Source organism: Lutra lutra, chromosome 6 (genome assembly GCF_902655055.1).
Source record: "Lutra lutra chromosome 6, mLutLut1.2, whole genome shotgun sequence".
NCBI classification, from domain to species: domain Eukaryota; kingdom Metazoa; phylum Chordata; class Mammalia; order Carnivora; family Mustelidae; genus Lutra; species Lutra lutra.
In genome coordinates, this window is record NC_062283.1 from 136,444,288 (window position 1) to 136,463,387 (window position 19,100).

Genomic DNA, 19,100 nt, shown 5'->3' on the forward strand with positions numbered 1-19,100 from the left:
ATCACTGAATTTGGAGTTTGGAAGAGAGTCACACAATTGGCTCTTATGAGTCAGTATGAGCCAGCTCCAATGCACAATTTATTGGCACCTCAGGAATATGATGCAAAATGGTCATAACAACTGTGAAAGCACCCTTGTGCCAGCATATTATTTTATTATCAAAGAACTTCTTTTAAACACATCATTCGTGTTACTCATTTACTAACTCAATATATATTGAACCCGCACTAAGTGCCAGACCCTACGTGAATGTTGATGTTAAAGTGGTGACCAAAGGAGACAGACTACTTGCTTTCTTAGGGCTTACATTCAGGTGGATCAACAAATGTTAAACAAATCATCATCCAAACAAATATTCCATTGCATATAATGATAACCCTTATGAAGTAAAAGACAGTGTGCTATAAGAGATTACAATGAAGAATCTAATTTAAATAAAGGAACCCAGGAGAAGGTTTTTTAAAATGACATTGAAACTGTGAAAGATGAGGAATCGGGCTGGCTGAGTATAATAATAACTGTCCACTCTCTCTCCAATTGTCCACTTTCTGGAGAAAAACAATGCAGGTAGTCTCAGTCTTCCACAAGTAAATCTCAAATTATTGACAGAAATTGTTATATTCTAACTTTAAATCTATTTTTATCTAAGTAGCCATCTCCTAAATAGCACCTGGGTGGTTTCAGTTGATGAAGTGTCTGATTCTAGGTTTTCAGCTCAGGTCATGATCTCAGGGTGGTGAGATTAAGTCCCACATCAGGCTCAGTGCTCAGTGAGGAGTCTGCTTGAGTATCTCTCTCCCTCTCTCACTGCCCTGCCCCTTCTGTGCTCGTGCTCTCGCTCTCTCTTTAATAAATAATTAAGTCTTAAACATAAGTAAATAAATGGCCATCTCCTGGTTCACATTCACCTCCCATCTGACATCTTAGACAAGGGTTCAAGAACTTTCCTTAACTTGGTATTCTTCTCCCGCAATCTCTCTATATTTGCCAAAGGTGTACTAAAAATTCAATTTTTCCAGGACCCTACACAATAGTCTTTATGTTTACTAATCAGTGCATAAGACAGTGAAACAATTACCCTTTTGGGACATAATTTTGGGGCACAATTCTATAAGTAAGTTTACTGCATCCTTGCATATCTACATCATGGTGATCATAATTCTCCTTCTGCCTGCTGCTCCCCTGCTTGTGCTCTTGCTCTCTCTGTCAAATATATAAAATATTAATTTTTAAAAAAGGATAATGAGGGGCCCCTGAGTGGCTCAGTGGGTTAAAGCCTCTGCTTTTGGCTCGGGTCATGATCCCAGGGTTCTGGGATGAAGCCCCACATCGGGCTCTCTGCTCTGCAGGGAGACTGCTTCCTCCTCTCTCTCTCTGCCTGCCTCTCCACCTACTTGTGATCTCTGTCTGTCAAATAAGTAAATAAATAAATCTTTTTTTTAAAAAAAGGATGATATGATCCAACATGTCGAAAGTGCTAGTTTTGAGAAAACTTGAATTAACTAGATGGATTTACAGACCAATATTTATACCTGGATGATGTAACTACTTGGTTCAAATTTTAAGTAATAAACTATGGTTAATATTACATTCTGATTAATATTATCTCACATTTTCATATGCTGCCATATGAATAAAGATGGACTTTCTGTTATCATTCACAACACAATCTACATACAGCTTATTCACATAAACAGAAATCCATCATAAATATTCTAAAAGTTTTAAAAGCAAATCATGACAATGTAAAGTTAATGTCATACGTTTTTACAGTGATTTATTTAATTATTTGTGTTCAATATATCTTTGGGTTTTTTCCTCCCTTTCCATTACAGAGATTGTACACCTATAAAGGAATTTGATAGTTTATCCAATTGCACTCCTACCTCATTAGAAGTTTCATTACAGTCTTTATTTTAAACCTATATTATTTCCTGATTACAAGAGTAGGAACTGTTGCAACTGTGGAGATTCTAGGCAACATTTTCACCCAACCAAATGGCACTGTAGAAAGTAGAGATGCAGGTAGAAGATAATGGACACTTGGAAGATTCCCATCCTGACCCTAAGCGCCTCAAAGGATTTCAAGCATTGACTCCGAAGACAAGAAGATCTGCATAAATTTCCTCTCTGCAAGTCCAACAACATTCAAATATTCTATTTTCCATACTTTCAAGCATTTTTGCTTTGCTGGGAGAAAGATGGTCTGAGTTTTTCAGTCTGTGACTCTGAACTCTGAAGAGATCCCTGAAAGTACACAGTTTTCCTGAGGCCAGTGTTGGTGGCCTGGAAAGGTGTGTGGCTCAGTGCTGTGATGACCGTTCTTACTTACTGTCCATCTGCCTCATGTATCAACTTAACTTTGTCCCACCCATCTGCCAGCTACACACAAAGTGATAACACTGGGACATCAGTGGAATGAATGATACAGAACTCACTTACTGATATGTTGAAAGGCTCTGAAACAGAATTGATTGCTGAGATGCTAATGCTTTTAAGTCTCAAGATCAGTTTTAGGATGACCCAACCACCAGTGAAATTACTCAGACTACAGTACCAACTCAAATTTGTGCCTCATCATTTCTTTCCTGCAGATGAAGGAATAATTCATTTAATAAAAATAAAAAGGTGGGGTGTTTGGGTGGCTCAGTGGGTTAAAGCCTCTGCCTTCGGGTCAGGTCATGATCCCAGAGTCCTGGGATCGAGCCCCACATCGGGCTCTCTGCTCAGCAGGGAGCCTGCTTCCCTTCCTCTTTCTCTGCCTGCTTCTCTGCCTACTTGTGATCTCTGCCTGTCAAATAAATAAATAAAATCTTTTAAAATAAAATAAAAAGGCATAAATTTGCCAAAGTATAATTATTGGATGCTTGAAAATATGACTGTGTTGACTGGCTATGATCTCAAGTGACAAATGGAAGATCTCTGGGTACAGTTAAATGTTAGTTCCATGATAGAAGGAACATTGCTCTGTACGGAACCATACCTTGTAGTCTATCAGAACCCAGCATACAACAGGCTCTCAGTCACTGCTGAACAGGGCATGAACATCGCCATTTCAGTGGATACAGCTCTATCTTTTATTTAACACATGTTTACTCTAGCTGCTAAAACAACGTTGTTTGTTGGTTGCTTTTCCACTGTAACTTCTCCCAATATCTACAGCTATTCACACATTCAATTGATAGCAAATAAATATCAGAGACTTATGACAAGATGACAGGCTATCCACTCAAAACAAACTTTATCATTCTAAAGTCTTCTCTGCTAAAAACAAATGGGACTTCAGCTGTGCCCGGTATCTGCTCATAAGCCTAAGCGCAGTTAGAGAGGAAAAAAAGATTTTTGAAACATCTCCCATTGTCACCATACCTTTTATGACTGAAGACACATTCTTATTCTGCAAGTTGATGATCTGAATTTTATTAAGAGAGATTTGTGGCAGGACTAAAAAAGATTTGTGTAATATTCTCTCCTGTACTAAGAAAAGATCTTCCCATTCATCATCAATGGTTGATAAGAAGTGCTGTTTTAACAACATTTCTGATGATGAATGAGCATATCCTTCTTTCATATTAAAATAAATATTAAAAAACAATCATGGAAAAAATCTTTCAATACAGTTTAATCATAAGAGTAGAAGTGAGATTAGCAGAGGGAGGATATATATGGAGAATGCAACCCATCACACTGTCTACACTCCACCCTCTACAATTACAGGAGAGGAAAAGATAGCCAAGTTCCCATTCTGCAGTCCAACTAAGACATTACTATTGTTAATGTCATTGTTTAAATGTATATTTATGTCATACACTAGAAAACAGGAGAGAGCCAGTAAGCCCTAGTTAATTATCTTCATATGAAAGAATATCCCCAGGAAACATCACAGGCTCATTCCACTCTACCATTCTTAAGTTCACAGGGTTAGAAATTGGTGTTAAGTCCTTCTAAGGGCATGTGCTGCCATCTGACTTATTGAAGCTTCAGGGCAGTCTGCTAAAAAGGCAAATTTTTTTTTGGAAAGTAGACTTGATCGTAATTACGTCTTTTGTCACATGATTGAGGGAGGATAAATGGGTGGCTATAGGATGCTATTTAATGACTCCAAACATTTTACATAGTCTGCATAAATGTCATTTTGAAATAGCTGTGACAATAGTGCTTCACTCAGGAGCTTGGGCCCTTAAAACATTTCCATTAAACATCTCATTTGGAAAAAAAAAGTCAAGTTATTTTCAATCTTACTAGGTACAATTAAGTTGATGATTTCATCTCAGTGCAAAACACTGGCTGGAGTTTAGGGATGAATTAAAACGTAGACATAAGCTCCTAAATACTTTATCTTTCCTTTCTAAAATCTGGTTTTCATTTAAAGAAAAGTTTGTCAAGGTATATAAATGTAAAATGTAGTCATTAGGCTAACAAATGTCGATGTTTTAGAGTTAAGATGATCCCTTCAGATCCATTCATGTGAAGATAATAGAAAATTCTGCTAATGCTGGCTCAGTGTAGGGTGGCATACTTTGTATGTAAAGAGGGGACTAGTAAATATTTTAAGCTTTGCAGTCCATATGGGCTCTGTGACTCTGTTCTTCTATTGTAATGAAAGGGGAGCCATAGACAATATGTAAAGGAGCGTGATAACTGTGTTCCAATAAAACTTTAAAAAACAAGTAGTGCACTGGATTTGGCCTACAGGTTGTAATTTGCCAACCCGTGACTTAATCCATATGAATATGTCCTGTTTATTTAAAATGAAATCTAAAGATTGTAGTTTGGGAGTTCATTCAGCAGCTTTATGAGTCTGACCACTGGATCTTATTGCCTTTGCTACGTAAGATCAATTCCACCTAATCCCAAGATGGCTGCTATGGCTCTAAGTACTTGATCCTAAAATGCCCACTTCTAAACACAGAAAGCATGAACACTGCCAAAGCACTGAGTGGGCCTTCCTCGTATGCATCCTCTTTTTGATAAAGAAGAAAAGAAACTTCCCAGAAGAATATTTCCCTTTTATCCTCCTAGTCAGACTGAGTCATATGGCTATCTCTAGGCCAGTCATTACCAAAAGGAGATAGAAGAGGCATGATTAACTGAAAACATTGTATTCCTTGGTGTTAGTCTTATTGCCACTGAAAAATATGGAGGTTCTGTCACATGGATGAAGACAGAACAGTTATTTTATAGGCAATCAATACTATATCACACAACAGTAGTGAGGTTTGTCCTGTTTTGCTTTGTTTTAGCAGTTAAGACATAAGATTTTAGATGGTGTTCAGATTCTATTTTGACTCATGGATGGAAGAAATAAAAATGACTCCTCTGGGTCTTTTATTCTCTCCATCAAATTTCTATGCCTGCTCTTGGGCTGCATGACTTTTAGGCAGATAATTTCATTTTGCTGGTCATTTGTCTATCTGAAAATAAGTTTTATGGATCTTGATAAATGGAAGAAAAAACCTTTTTTGGAGCCATACTCCCGCAAGTTTTCTCTGTTCGCACAATTGCAATTAGAACACCTAAGCACAGAGACCCAGTGCTGGTACCAAGAAAAACCAGAAAGGAAGATGGGCATCAACCCAGTTGTACTGCATATTGTGTTCCTGCCCAAGTGTGACTGTGTCTGGCAGTCTGCAGAGGATAATAGACAGAGACAAGAACACTTCCTAAAGAAAGAGAAGTCAGGTACACAGAGGTCGTCCAAGTAAACCCTCTGTTGTTAGAAAGATTGTCTGTTCTAACCAAGACATGATACCTCACTTGAGTTTAAATCCTCAGTTTAACCTCATCTGGGCTCAAGGAGAAGAGGCTCCATAACTAAAATTTGAGAGGATGATTGCATCTAAAATTGTGAAATTTTGGAGCACAAAGTAGAATAGCCAAGAGAGAGGTGATCTACTCATTTCAACTGAGAATGTAATCCCACGCCAGGGTCAGATGACTACGAAGAGCATGGTAACACCGCAGAACTCCCAAAGCCCCAACTCATGAGTCAGGATGTGAGCAGTGCCTGTCAAAGATACTGTGCCCAGAGGAGGCAGCAGCCGGGCACGGAGGTGACTCAGGTACCCAATTAAGCAGTTCAGTGCACAACAGAAGAAATGGTCCCAGTGAGATGCAGGCCACTAGGACAAATAGTAGAGCAGAGTTTCATAGCTGTCTTAGGCCTTAGTAGCAGGGGAAAAGCTGGAGCAGAAGAAATGAAAAATGTATACACCACAGAGGGTTAATCTGTGAGGTCATAGCCCCCAAAAATCTTGGGGGATTCTGTCAAAGGCAAAGTCCTGCAATTAAAAATGATTCCAAAATACTGCTTGTTAAAGCATATAGGATCTTTGTTGTAAGATTATACTGATGTGGTCAGAGAAAACACAGGAAGCCAGCATAAAATGGAGCTAAAAAAGAGAAATCAACTCATTAATCCCTTTTTTTAAATCTTCTAATAATCTGTATATGTAATTGCAACACAACTGGTTAAAAACAACAACTGGTTAAAATTCAAATTATTAATCTCTTTTAATATAATGCATACAACCTAGAATATATAAAGTTCTAACTAATAAACCCTACCCATATGTAGATTTGAAGGGGATTGAAATGTCTTCCTTCTCAAAAAGGAGAAGTTTTGGCCTTGGCCTTGCCTGTACCTGAAATTCTCAAGTCTACCCACAGACATTAACTGTTGTGTCCTTCCAGGTGAGTCCCTGTGTCTGGTCGTTCTAATGGTAATAGAAACTCCACCAGGTAAACGTGTTGAAGTCCTGTGCTAAAATACAAAATTATGTGGAAGAGACCACATGTGAAGCAATTATATTCCGTTAAGGCCTTACCTCATCAGATTAGTCTCAGTCACTCAGAAAGACCCTTCAAGGAACCAAACATGGGTAAATAAATGCATTTCGATGGAGCAGTGTGAGCAAGCACTTCATTTCTAAGGTAGGATGTCTGCAGAATTAGCAGAACACATGCTTCTTAGTCGTTCAGCTTTTACCTTATCCTGATCAATATCTATCTAGAAATTCAAGTAACTCTTTTTTCTCTAATTTTCTAATGTATATATGGACACATATATACTCACACTCAGGTCAGGGTATATAATTAGACATTTTGTTTTAAAAAGTCTTGAGCGATGCAGAAGCTGGAGGTCCATCCAGCTTACACTTTTTCTTCTAGTTTTTTCATGGACAGCTATTGTGCTAGTTTTACTATTCACAGCTATTATTTATTGAATACTTAGAGTTTGATGGTCTTTGAGATAAATGCTTTAAGCAGCAGAACCAGGATTTGCACATTGATCTATCTATTTGAAGTATGAAAATAAAAATAAATAAATAAGATCTACTTTTTTTTAAGATTTTATTTATTTATTTGACAGAGATCACAAGTAGGCAGAGAGGCAGGAAGAGAGAGAGAGAGAGGGAAGCAGGCTCTCTGTGGAGCAGAGAGCCCGATGCGGGACTCAATCCCAGGACCCTGGGATCATGACCTGAGCCAAAGGCCAAGGCTTTAACCCACTGAGCCACCCAGGCACCCCTAAGATCTGCTTCTTAATTGCACATTTAAGAAAAAAAAAGGGAGGGGGTCAGAAGCACAAAACCTGAAGGTCTTTGCATCCTACATTTCTACTGGAGCCAAATAACAAGGGCTTCATTTTAAAATACAGTGCTCTGTTTGTCACATCTAGCTGACTGCCTTCATTTATACTACCTGCCTTAACCAGACCCGTAACATGTCAATTTGCAGAATTTCACCCCTCTTATGCTGCCTAAGACTCATTTATGATTTGAGATGAACAGGATTCCCTGTTACTTTAAAACACCACAGCTTAGAAATCAATCACATTCAATACTATTCAAAAGTATCATCAGAGAATGAATAAAGTGACCTAAGTCCACCGTTATTTTACTTCTTGTGAAATAAGACCCATATTGTCAGTGAAATCATTTTCAAATATTAATTCTAACCAAAAGAAGAAATGTAAAAAGATCAATGAAAAGTAATATTGAGAAAAGTAATGTCATCTATAGAATGATTTCTAGATATGAAAAGCTTGTTGCATCAGGTTTTATAAACCCATCAGAAACCAAGAGAATTAATTCTTCATGCCTCATCACTGTCTACTTATGAATTCTTCTGGTATTCAAAATGATTAAAGCTCAGTGGCACCTGGGTGGCTCAGTCAATTAAGCATCGACCTTCAGCTCAGGTCATGATCCCAGGGTCCTGGGATCAAGCCCCACATTGGGCTCCTTGCTCAGTGGGAAGCCTGCTTCTCCCTCTGCCTGCCACTTCCCTGGCTTGGGCTCACATACTCTCTCATTCTGTCAAATATATAAATAAATTTTTTAAAAAAAATTATCAAAGCTCATTATAAAACATATGTATGTGTTAAAATTTAGAAACAAGGTATTTTACATTCAGTATGTGTTTCAACTGATAAAAATTTTAGTGTACACCAAGAAGAGCAAAATCATGAAGTCGCATCATATAAAAAACTTAAAAATTCTAATCAAAAGTACATAGAGTAACAGGGCAGCCTAACTCCAATTCTCAGGGGAGATCATTTGCTTACTGTAAATGATAATTTTGTGTGTCAATAAACACAGAGATAGCTATGCTGTATGAAAACAAGATGTTAATTAAGTCAATGCAGTGAGGGGTAAAAATCAAACCAACTGGCTATCTGGCATCAGTTATTCAAATTAATCTGTTGATTGAATGTTCTTACTGTTTCTGCTAGTTACTTTGTCTTACTCTAATCAGACTATGATTTCCTCAGCAGGGGCTGAACGAAGCCTCTCCCCACCATGAGCATGGGTCCAGAAACCAACATAAAATCTATCAGAGGAGAAATGCCCAGAGAAGATTCTAACAGGTTTTCCAAACATTAATTAATATTGAGTTAAAAAGCAATGAATTTTACATGGACTTGCTTAAGCAAAAAATGTCATTCACTCATTCATTCGCTCATTTGTTTATATTAAGAAATACTGAGCATCTCCTATGCTCCAAGCTTGCAGTCTCTTCCCTCTCAGAACTTACAGTTTAATGGAGGGAATAATATTAATACAAATTATTAATCAAACTCTGGTAAAATATCAAGAAACAAAATGACACTGAGAATGTACATAGGAGACCTCATCTTGTCTGGGAATTCTGAAAAGGCTTCTCTGAGGAAGTGACAGTGGAGATCAAATCTGATGGAGGGGCACAGGGTGACTCTGCCAGTTAGTTAAGCATCTAACCCTTGATTTCAGCTCAGCTCATGATCTCAGGGTTGTGAGATCGGGCTCTGCACTGGATGTGGAGAATGCTTAAGATTCTTTCTCTCCCTCTCCTGCCATTCCCCTGTCACTCCCTTGCTAAAAAAATAATAATAATTTTTAAAATTTAAAAAATAAATCGAATGGATAAGTAGGCCTTAAAACTTTCTCCACTGGGTAACACTAATAACTCAAATTCCACCTGAAGTAGCCTCATTAACATAATGGACCTTCTCTAGTCTGTTCTACTGTAAGGTTTCACTGAGTTATTCTAGAAACCTTGGGAGTATCTCAACTGAGTTTTTTTCTAGTCTCCTGCTTTTATGCTCTGAAAAACTTCACAGATATCCTTGCTTGAGTGGAAAGTAGCAGCATTTTTCTGAGAGAACATGAGGTCCTATGGATTCTGTGCTGTAATGGTTGAGGAATGCACTATAGTCCTTACAGCATTTTTGCATCTGCCTGATGACCCAAGATCCTCTAATATGGTCTGTGTGTGTGTGTGACCACTCTGAAAAATTCACAGGACTGTCTTCCACATTCTCCTTTTTCTCTCTCCCCTTTCATCATTATCCATTACCCAAGCAAATCTCCCCTCTCTCCCTCAGTCTAAAGTCTATGGCTCCTCCTAGACCTCCTTTCCAGTTCAACAGACAAGTCACAGTGGAGGTTCATCAAAATTATGTAAAAGGCTCAGATATCATCACAGAGACAACATACTTTACTTGTAATACATGAGTTAATCACATGTGAAGGTATGTTTAACTATTTCCTTAATTAGCTCCCTTCTCTAACCAAACAGTTTATTTCTGTACGTGATGCCATATTCTCTCCTGCTGGAATAGAGTCGTTTCATTTTCTGGCCTGTACCTGTGTTTTCATGCCACCTGTGATGCCATTGAAGGACAGCCCAAGGTTCACCATGCAATGTTTCCTAGGTTGTTGACTGCTCATTAACCACAAATGGCAGCAAGAACTATATTTATAAAGAAATGAGCAACGTTACTATGTCAAGCACAGCAAACTGATGAGAGTTAAGAAAACTCTCAAGTGAATCACTCAGAGAGCAGCCTAAATATGTTTGTTTGTTTGTTTGCTGGTTTCAGTATGTAAAGTTTCAGAATTAAGTATTGTATTTGGTGAAATTTTCTGCATTAATCAAGGTAAAAATTTTAAATCAGTATTTTAAGATATTCTTATCTATTGTTTCCACTATCCTCCTAAAGATTTGCTGATTTATTTGATCCCTAAGGGAGTCTAAGATATTCCAGGTGGATCTTTTTAGGATATTGCTTAATTGCACTCTCTAAGAAAAAACATATTCCAGAATCTCCCAAAAAAAGACACAAAGACAAACAAAGGTGCACATTTCAAATCATTAATACATTACTGCATGGTTGGTTGCAACTTAATATTATGAAGCAATGACAGATTAATCACACCAATACCACATGGGGCCATGAAGTTGCCAGAAATATCAAGTAAAAATACAAATTGTATTTGAATAATTGAACATTATATTCCAAGTGAAATATTTAAAAGACAAAATGATAGTAGTTAGGGTATATAACTATAAGTCCAAAGAACATTATGTAATGGATGATGTCATTCAGTCAAGAAACAAAACCATCAATTATCAACTTCACTTTCCTATCTTACGTTCAGAAAAAATAAATCTAAGTCACAATTTTCCAAATAAGTAAATATTTCCATTAATAAATCTATAGAGCCTAATGTCTGTGGTGAAAAAAAGAACTATGTGTACTTCTCTGCTAATTAGCTGAGAGTACATAGCATTTCTTGAATTAATACTATGAATTTAAATTTTTTATTTAATAACTATTTGATTACTCTCCTTTCCAAACACAAGAGTAGCATTAAAGAATATTGTAAAATTTAAGTCAGTAACAAGAAAATATTCACTATGTGATTCAAGAATAAGAAAAGACAGATGATATATTAAAAGATATCCAAAGCAAAAAAAAAAAAAAAAAAAAAACCTTTCAATTTTATTTGACATAAATGATTTTTGATTTTATAATGTCTAGGCACCAAACAATCATTAGCCACCTGAGGTTTGTTATTTTTTCCAAAATAGCAAATTGTTTTCCAATTGATTTTTGCATAAGGAAGCCCTATACAAACCTTTTCCCAATCTCCAGAGAGCTGAAGACCCAGAGAAACTAAATAGCCCAAAATCTAAGGAGCGGTAGATGCCCAGAGGAACAACAGAAGGTGGACACTGGCTCACCTTTGGCAGAGCTCAGAAGTTAAAGACACAAGGAATCATAGAAGTAAATAAATAACAACTCCTCCAAGAATGTTAACAAATTTATAGAAGCCAAATAGTGTGCAAGTATAGAGGCCATGTGGTCTGCAGATATAAGAGGAGTTTGCACTAGCTCTAGTCCACAGACTTCTAAGGAGCATTCTGAAGAGATTAGAGATGGAGCAGGAGGCTACATAAAGTCTCCCTTCATGGTACAGCCCTGAAGGAGAGAAGCAGCCAGAGCTACAAGGAAAGTAACAAAGTCCTGTCCAGAGGGTTCTCCCCTACAAAACAAAAGCCTTGTCAATTAAGGGACAGGATACAAATGAAGACCCTTTGCAGTGGGAAAAGGGTAAAAAATTTTAATATATTCCTGGAAGAGAAGCAGGAAAAAATCCTGGACCAAGGATTCTATATCAAATGTTATTGAGACCCTCCTACTTCAGATAAGGGGGACAGGAAACTCCCACATAAGAATAGCTCAAGATACAGGTGGCTCGAATATTGATATAGCCCCATCCCTGAAACACAATACACAGAGCCTGCCCACGACTGGGATTACAGCAGAAAACAGAGACCCTCCTTCCCCCTGTCTTCCAGTAGAGACGAGCAATCAAAGAGTAAAAAGCAAAGCAATGTATCTCTGGGAAGAAGTAAGAGAATGCACAAACATCCAGACACAGAGGAAAGGCCACAGTCTGAGGAAGGCAGAGAAATGCTCACTCTAAGCACATGGTTAACAGTGGAAGAATCCGAAGTTAATGGTTCAGTGAAGATAACCATAACCACAGCAAAGTCCAAACTCAGAACATCTACTGAAGAGAATCATTAAACTACCTACATTAAGAATAGAGTAGAAAAGCCAAGCCATTTATAGGCTTTAACACTATTCACCTAATTCTGTACTATTCCAGCCATGACTTCTAGTATTTAGTAGCAAATTAGAGATACACCAAAAAAAAAAAAAAAAAAAATTAGAGATACACAAAATGTCAAGGAAAATAATTGTTAAGAGACTAGGAGCCAACAGAACTAGACTCAGAGTTGATACAGTTATTGGAACTATTGAGCAGAGAATTTCAAATGATTATGATCAATACATATTAAAAAAACTATTATGGGTAAGGTAGATAACATGAATGATCAGGTAGATATTTTTTCAGCCAAAAAATAAGATGTAAACTACAAAAAAGAATTCGATGAAAATGTTGAAAATAAAAAGTACTGTAACAGAGATGAATAATACCTTCACTGGTCTCATCGGTAGACTGAATGTAGCTTTTAAAAATCAGTAAATTTGAGTACAGGTCAGTAGAAATAGCACAAACTTAAATACAAATAGAAAAGATTACCTATGAGTTGTGAAATAACATGAAATGGGATAACATTATCACAATTAGAGTTTCAAAAGGAAGAGAGAGGATGAGATAGAAGAAATGTTTTAAAAAGATCATGGTAAGGGTGCCTGGTTGGCTCAGTCCATTAAGCATCTGCCTCAGGTCATGATCCCAGGGTCCTGAGATGGAGTTCCACATCAGGCTCCCTGCTCAGCAGGGAGTCTGCTCCTTTTCCCTCTGCCCCTCCCCTGGCTTGTGCTCTTTCTTGCTCACTCTCTCTCTCAAATAAATAAATAAAATCTTAAAAAAAAAAAATCATGGTGAGAAATTTCTAAAAATAAAATAATACATTAAATCACAAGCCTAATAAACTAAGGAATTCTATGTAGAAAAAAAAATGCCCTTCCCAAAAACCTAGGAAAAAAAAATTTCAAATGCTGAAGATCAATGATAAAGAGAAATCCATCTACGTAAGAGAGAAATTTATTTTCTGCCTGGTCCACTGATTCAGAAGGAGGTAACCTTGCCCTCCAAGGCTTGTGTGCTCTGAGCTTGTTTTGAGAGTGGAAGCCCTGGTGATTTCTGAAATGCTCTCAGGTCATTTTTCCCTTCTCTTGAAGAATAACATCCGTTTGTATTTGCATGTGACTAGTTCTATTGAATAAAATAATAATAAAAATAGTTATTTTAAAATCCAAGAAGCTCAACAGGCTTCCTTCCCTTTATCCCACCCTCAGACCCTTTGGTCCAAACCTGCATTGTTACTACTGGTATAATCCTATAATTGCTTCCTCAAGTGATAGTCCAGTCATATCGTTGGTGTTCTCTCCAGAACATGCTTTCTCAATTTTTGCAAAATGGATAGGCTAAGAATTTTCCAAGTGTTCACATTTTGATTCCTTTTTGCTTAACAGATCCTTCAATTTATCTTTCCTCTTCATTTTGCCATAAGCAACAAGAAGAAACAAGGCTATGTCCTCGACACTTTGCCTAGAAATCTCCTCAGATAAATAACCATGCCTGTCACTTGCAATTTTGACTTTTCACAAAACACTAGAACACAGTTCAGTGAAGTTCGCCACTTTATAACAAGGATCACCGTCCTCCAATTGTCAGTGTTCCTCATTTCCACCTGAGTTCTCACCAGAATCACCTTTAATGATGTCCTTATCCCTGCCAACAGTGGCATTCTAGAATTTTTCTAACAGAAACCAGCTTTAAAACTTTTCTAGTTTTTATCAGCTTTCCAATTCCAGAGCCTTTCCTACAGTTTTAGGGATTTGTTGTATCAATACACCATGTCTTTGTATCAAAACCTGTCTTAGCTCAGTCTGCCATAACAAAATACTACAGATTGGGTGGCTTCAACAACAGAAATTCAATTTTTCACAGTTCTGGAGGCTGGAAGTCTACGATCAAGCTGCCAACAGGTTTGGCTCTTCCTGAGGCTTCTCTCCTTGGCTTGGCCACCTTCTCATTGTGTCCTCACATGAGCATTTTTTCCATGTCTAGCCATCTCTGGTACTTCTTCCTCTTCTTATATGGACACCAGTCTTGCTGGGTTAGAGCCCCACCCTTAGGACCTCATTACTCTTAATGATCTTCTTAAAGACCCTATCTCCAAGTGCAGGCACACTGGAGGCAAGGACTTCAATCTACAGATTCTATGGGGACACTCAGTTCATAACTAACTGATTTCAAAACTGAATAGAAAGCTATAATAATTAAGACAATATGGTAAAAGCAAAAAGATAGATACGGAGATCACTGAAATAAAATAAAGACATCAGAAAAGACCCATACAGTGCTAATTAAATGATTTTAGATAAAAGTGCATAGACAATCCTGTGGTGAATGGTTATCTTTTTAACAAATGGTGCTGGAATAATTAGCTATCCATGTGTAAGAAAATGAGCTTTGCATTATACATCAAAATTAATTCAAAGTGTATCATAGGCTTAAATTCAAAACCTAAAGAATAAAATTCTAGAAAAGACACAGGAGAAAATTTTTGTCACCGTGGGTTAGGCAAAATACATAAACATGACACACAGAAAAGCAAAAATTGACAAATTGAACTTCATTGAAATAAAAATGTTCTGCTTTTCAAAACTAATAATAAAATTAAAATACAAACCTGTTGGTTCCTTACCTGGTCCCACATATGGAGGACAAGGAGAAATCAAAGAGGTAGACCACTCCAGGTTGGTAGGTGACAAGCAAGGGAACTTACGTACAAGGCTTGTCTTCAGGGATTACAAAAGAGTAGATTTCCACATGTGCCCACCAGAATCTCAAAAGTTTATATAGAGGCTTTAACTGAGTTATCCAGAGGATCTAAATAACACATCACCCTCTTAAGCTGAGTCCTTGTGGAAGCTTCCCCAGGACCTGGAAGGCAAGTGGAACACGTTCCAAAAACAGGAGGGCCGGAGGAGCCTCCCAGGGCCCTGATCCAGCTCATGGGTTAGCCAGCAGTCCTGTCCTCTCAGTGACCTCTTCCAACAAAGCCACAGATTTGATAAGCACATATCTGATATGTGACATATAAAGACTAAACAAGAAAACAATTTAATTTTTTAGAGGGCACCTGGTTGGCTCAATAGGTAGAACATGTAGATTCTTGATCTCATGGGTCACGAGTTCAAGGGTCAACAGGGCCTATGCTGATCTAGGCATAGAAATTATTTTTAAAAAGAAGACAATCTAATTTTTTCAATGGACAAAAACTCGAACACACACTTTAACCAAAGGTGATAACAAAATGGCAAATAAACACACGAAAATGTGCTCAATATCAGTAGTCCTTAGGAATATCCAAATTGAAACCAAAATAAGAAAACATTACGTCCCTATGATGTATAAAACCACAAGAAAATCCTGACAATATTAATGTGACGATGAGGAGATAAAACAACCGGAACACTCGTATATTGCCAAGTTAAATGCAATATAGTACAATCATTTTGGGAAGAAGCTGAGCAGTTTCTTTTAAAATTAAATATACACTCGCCATGCAACTAAGCATTTCCACTCTTAGGTTTTTTAAACAATTTATTTTATTTTTTTTTTAAAGATTTTATTTATTTATTTGACAGAGAGAGATCACAAGTAGGCAGAGAGGCAGGCAGAGAGAGAGGAAGGGAAGCAGGCTCCCTGCTGAGCAGCGAGCCCGATGCGGGACTCGATCCCAGGACTCTGGGATCATGACCTGAGCCGAAGGCAGCGGCTTAACCCACTGAGCCACCCAGGCGCCCTAAACAATTTATTTTTTAGAGCAGTTTTACATCCACAACAGAATTGAGAGTACACTACAGAAGTTGTACATATACCTCACAACTAGAAAAAATGACTCCTTGTAACGACATGAACATCTCAAAAGCATTAAACTAAATGAAACAAGCAGACTCAAAACTTGGTAAAATTCCAGAATATGATATTTGGGGATAAGACAAAGCATAAGAAAAGAAATCAGTGGTTGTGAGGGGCTATGTACAGTAGAAGTCAGGAGGAATGATTACCATAAAACATTTAGAGACTTGGAGGCGTGACTGAAGTGTTCTCTAGCTTGATTGTCGTTACATGTCCAAGAAAAAGACTCATAGAACTATACACTAAAAACAGTGAATTTTATACACTGTTTCTTTTTCGATAAACCTCACTGAGAAGGAGGATTTCAGAATGAATTCTTTCATCCAGGTAATAACCACAGTTAATAGTCTGGCTACTTCCTTTAATTTCTGTGTGTGTGTATGTCTGTGTGTGGACATGCGTGCACATGTGCCTGTGCACGCAATTGTCTATATATAATTTTGTAGTCAGCACCTGACACTGTACTGAGAACATTTTCTCAACTTTAAATCATCTTCCAAAATGTTATTTTTTTAAAGATTTTATTTATTTATTTGACAGACAGAGATCACAAGTAGGCAGAGAGGCAGGCAGAGAGAGAGAGAGAGAGGAGGAAGCAGGCTCCCTGCTGAGCAGAGAGCCCAATGCGGGGCTTGATCCCAGGACCCTGGGATCACGACCCAAGCCGAAGGCAGAGGCTTTAACCCACTGAGCCACCCAGGCGCCCCATAAAATATTTTTTTTAAATTGGGTAGCATCGAATTTCACGTTATGAAGGGGTAAAGTGTACAAAATTTGTTGTTAATTATTATTAAATAATATATGAAAAGTTTAAGAATCCAACTGTTATACAAATTTTAGTTGTTCATGTGTTCATTTATTTTCTTTCATTCGCTCAAACATTCAGCAAACACATATTGAGAATCACTGATAGAACAGAAAATGAAATTAAATGCAAATTCATGCTCTCAAAGATATAACTGTGTAGTGAGGACACAACCAATTCAACAACTAATTACAATCCTAGAGACATATGTTATAACAGAGGTATAAAAAATGCAATTATTTATAATATTATTCATAAGTTACTATGAGACTTTCATGGTAAAACATTTTATACATTTAATAACCATTATATTTAATTGTTTTTAAATTTGTATTTATATGCCTACATTAATGAGATTTTCTCTGGTCATGGTTACTCTGCTCATTCTTGCTTTGAAAATATTCCATACAAATCTATCATGCGCAACTTTAATTTTAACTTGTCATTCATTAATTTTGTTTTTCATTTGTCAGTTTTGGGCCACAATTCTCAAATGAAAATTCTTCTTCCAGAGCAGGTTTCCCTCTGGTTTGGAGTCAAGGTGACCATGAACTAGAAGGACGCAAACCCTGGTAGGACCTTTCCATTTCCATCAAAGATCAAGTCTTTTGCTAATAGTCACTGTTTAACCCTTAATTAGCAATATAGAAACAATATTTCATTTTATGCTTTACCATGAAGTTTTTTTTATAATTATTTTATTTATTTATTTGACAGAGAAAGAAAGATCACAAGTAGGCAGAGAGTCAAGCAGAGAGAGAGGGGTAAGCAGGCTCCCTGCTGAGCAGAGAGCCCAATGCAGGGCTCGATCCCAGGACCTTGAGATCATGACCTGAGCCGAGGGCAGAGGCTTAACCCACTGAACCACCCAGGTGCCCCTACCATGAAGTTTAAGTACCATCTACAGCAATATATTTTATCCTAAGTCCAAATACACACACACACACACAGAGCTCATCCATTCTTCTGAATAGTCTAAATCTCATCTCCATGTGAAGCTGCTCCAGAGAAGGCGTTGTGTTTGGACTACATTGTTTGGGAGTCCTCAGAATTTCATTGGGTTGTCCTCACCTAACTTGCTCTGCTCCCTCAGCTGCCATGCAGAATACTTTCAGAGTCACATGGGTGCTGAAGTATAGAGTATCATAAAGTATTTTACAGCACTGGCTTCTATCAGTCATCCAGTACTGCCATAACAGAAAACCACAGACTGAGTGGCTTCAACAACAGAAACTTATTTCCTCACAGATTTGGAGGCTACAAGATTAAAGTGTCTGTGGATTTGATTTCTTCTGAGGCCTCTCTCCTAGGTTTGTTGGCTAGCCATCTCCTTACTGTAACCTCATGTGATCTCTCCTCTGTGCCTGGGCATGTCTGAGTCCTGATCTCCTGTTCATCTAAGTACACCAGTTGTATCAGATATTGAAGCTTACTAATCTGACTTTTTAATTTTAATTACTTCTTTGAAGGCCCTGTCTCCAAACGAATTTACATTCAGAAATATTGGACTTCAATCTGTGAATTTTGAGGGGACACAATTAAGTCCATCGTGGCAGCTATGACGTTTACCACAGAGAAACTACTGAAAAAAGCATATGCTATACACTCACAAAGAAAATGTATTACTGACTTCAAACATAGTGATGTGCTATTCCTCTGAAGGAGTGGTAGGTTTTCTTATAAACTGTGAGTCATGTAACTGATCATGTTTTGCATTTTGCTTTGACCAACAGGAATTGTAGGCTCAATTTCAGTAAATGTGTTTTCCTTATTCTATAGTCTCTACTTGAATTTCAACTTTCCTCAGATTTTGCTTAACTCATTTTACCTGCATTGTCAGAATCTTGATCCTTATCACTTTTTTTTCCATTTTAATATAGGTAGTATGAAATACAATATCCTGGGTAGCCAGATTAAATTAATAAATGGGTGGGACATTTATCAGCAGACCTTAAAAATGCCTAACATCTAAGTGACCACAGGTGACTACATCCGATTTTCCTTAGCCATGGCAACCCCCCTGCACTACTCCACAGCATGTCTAATGAAAGCAGCAT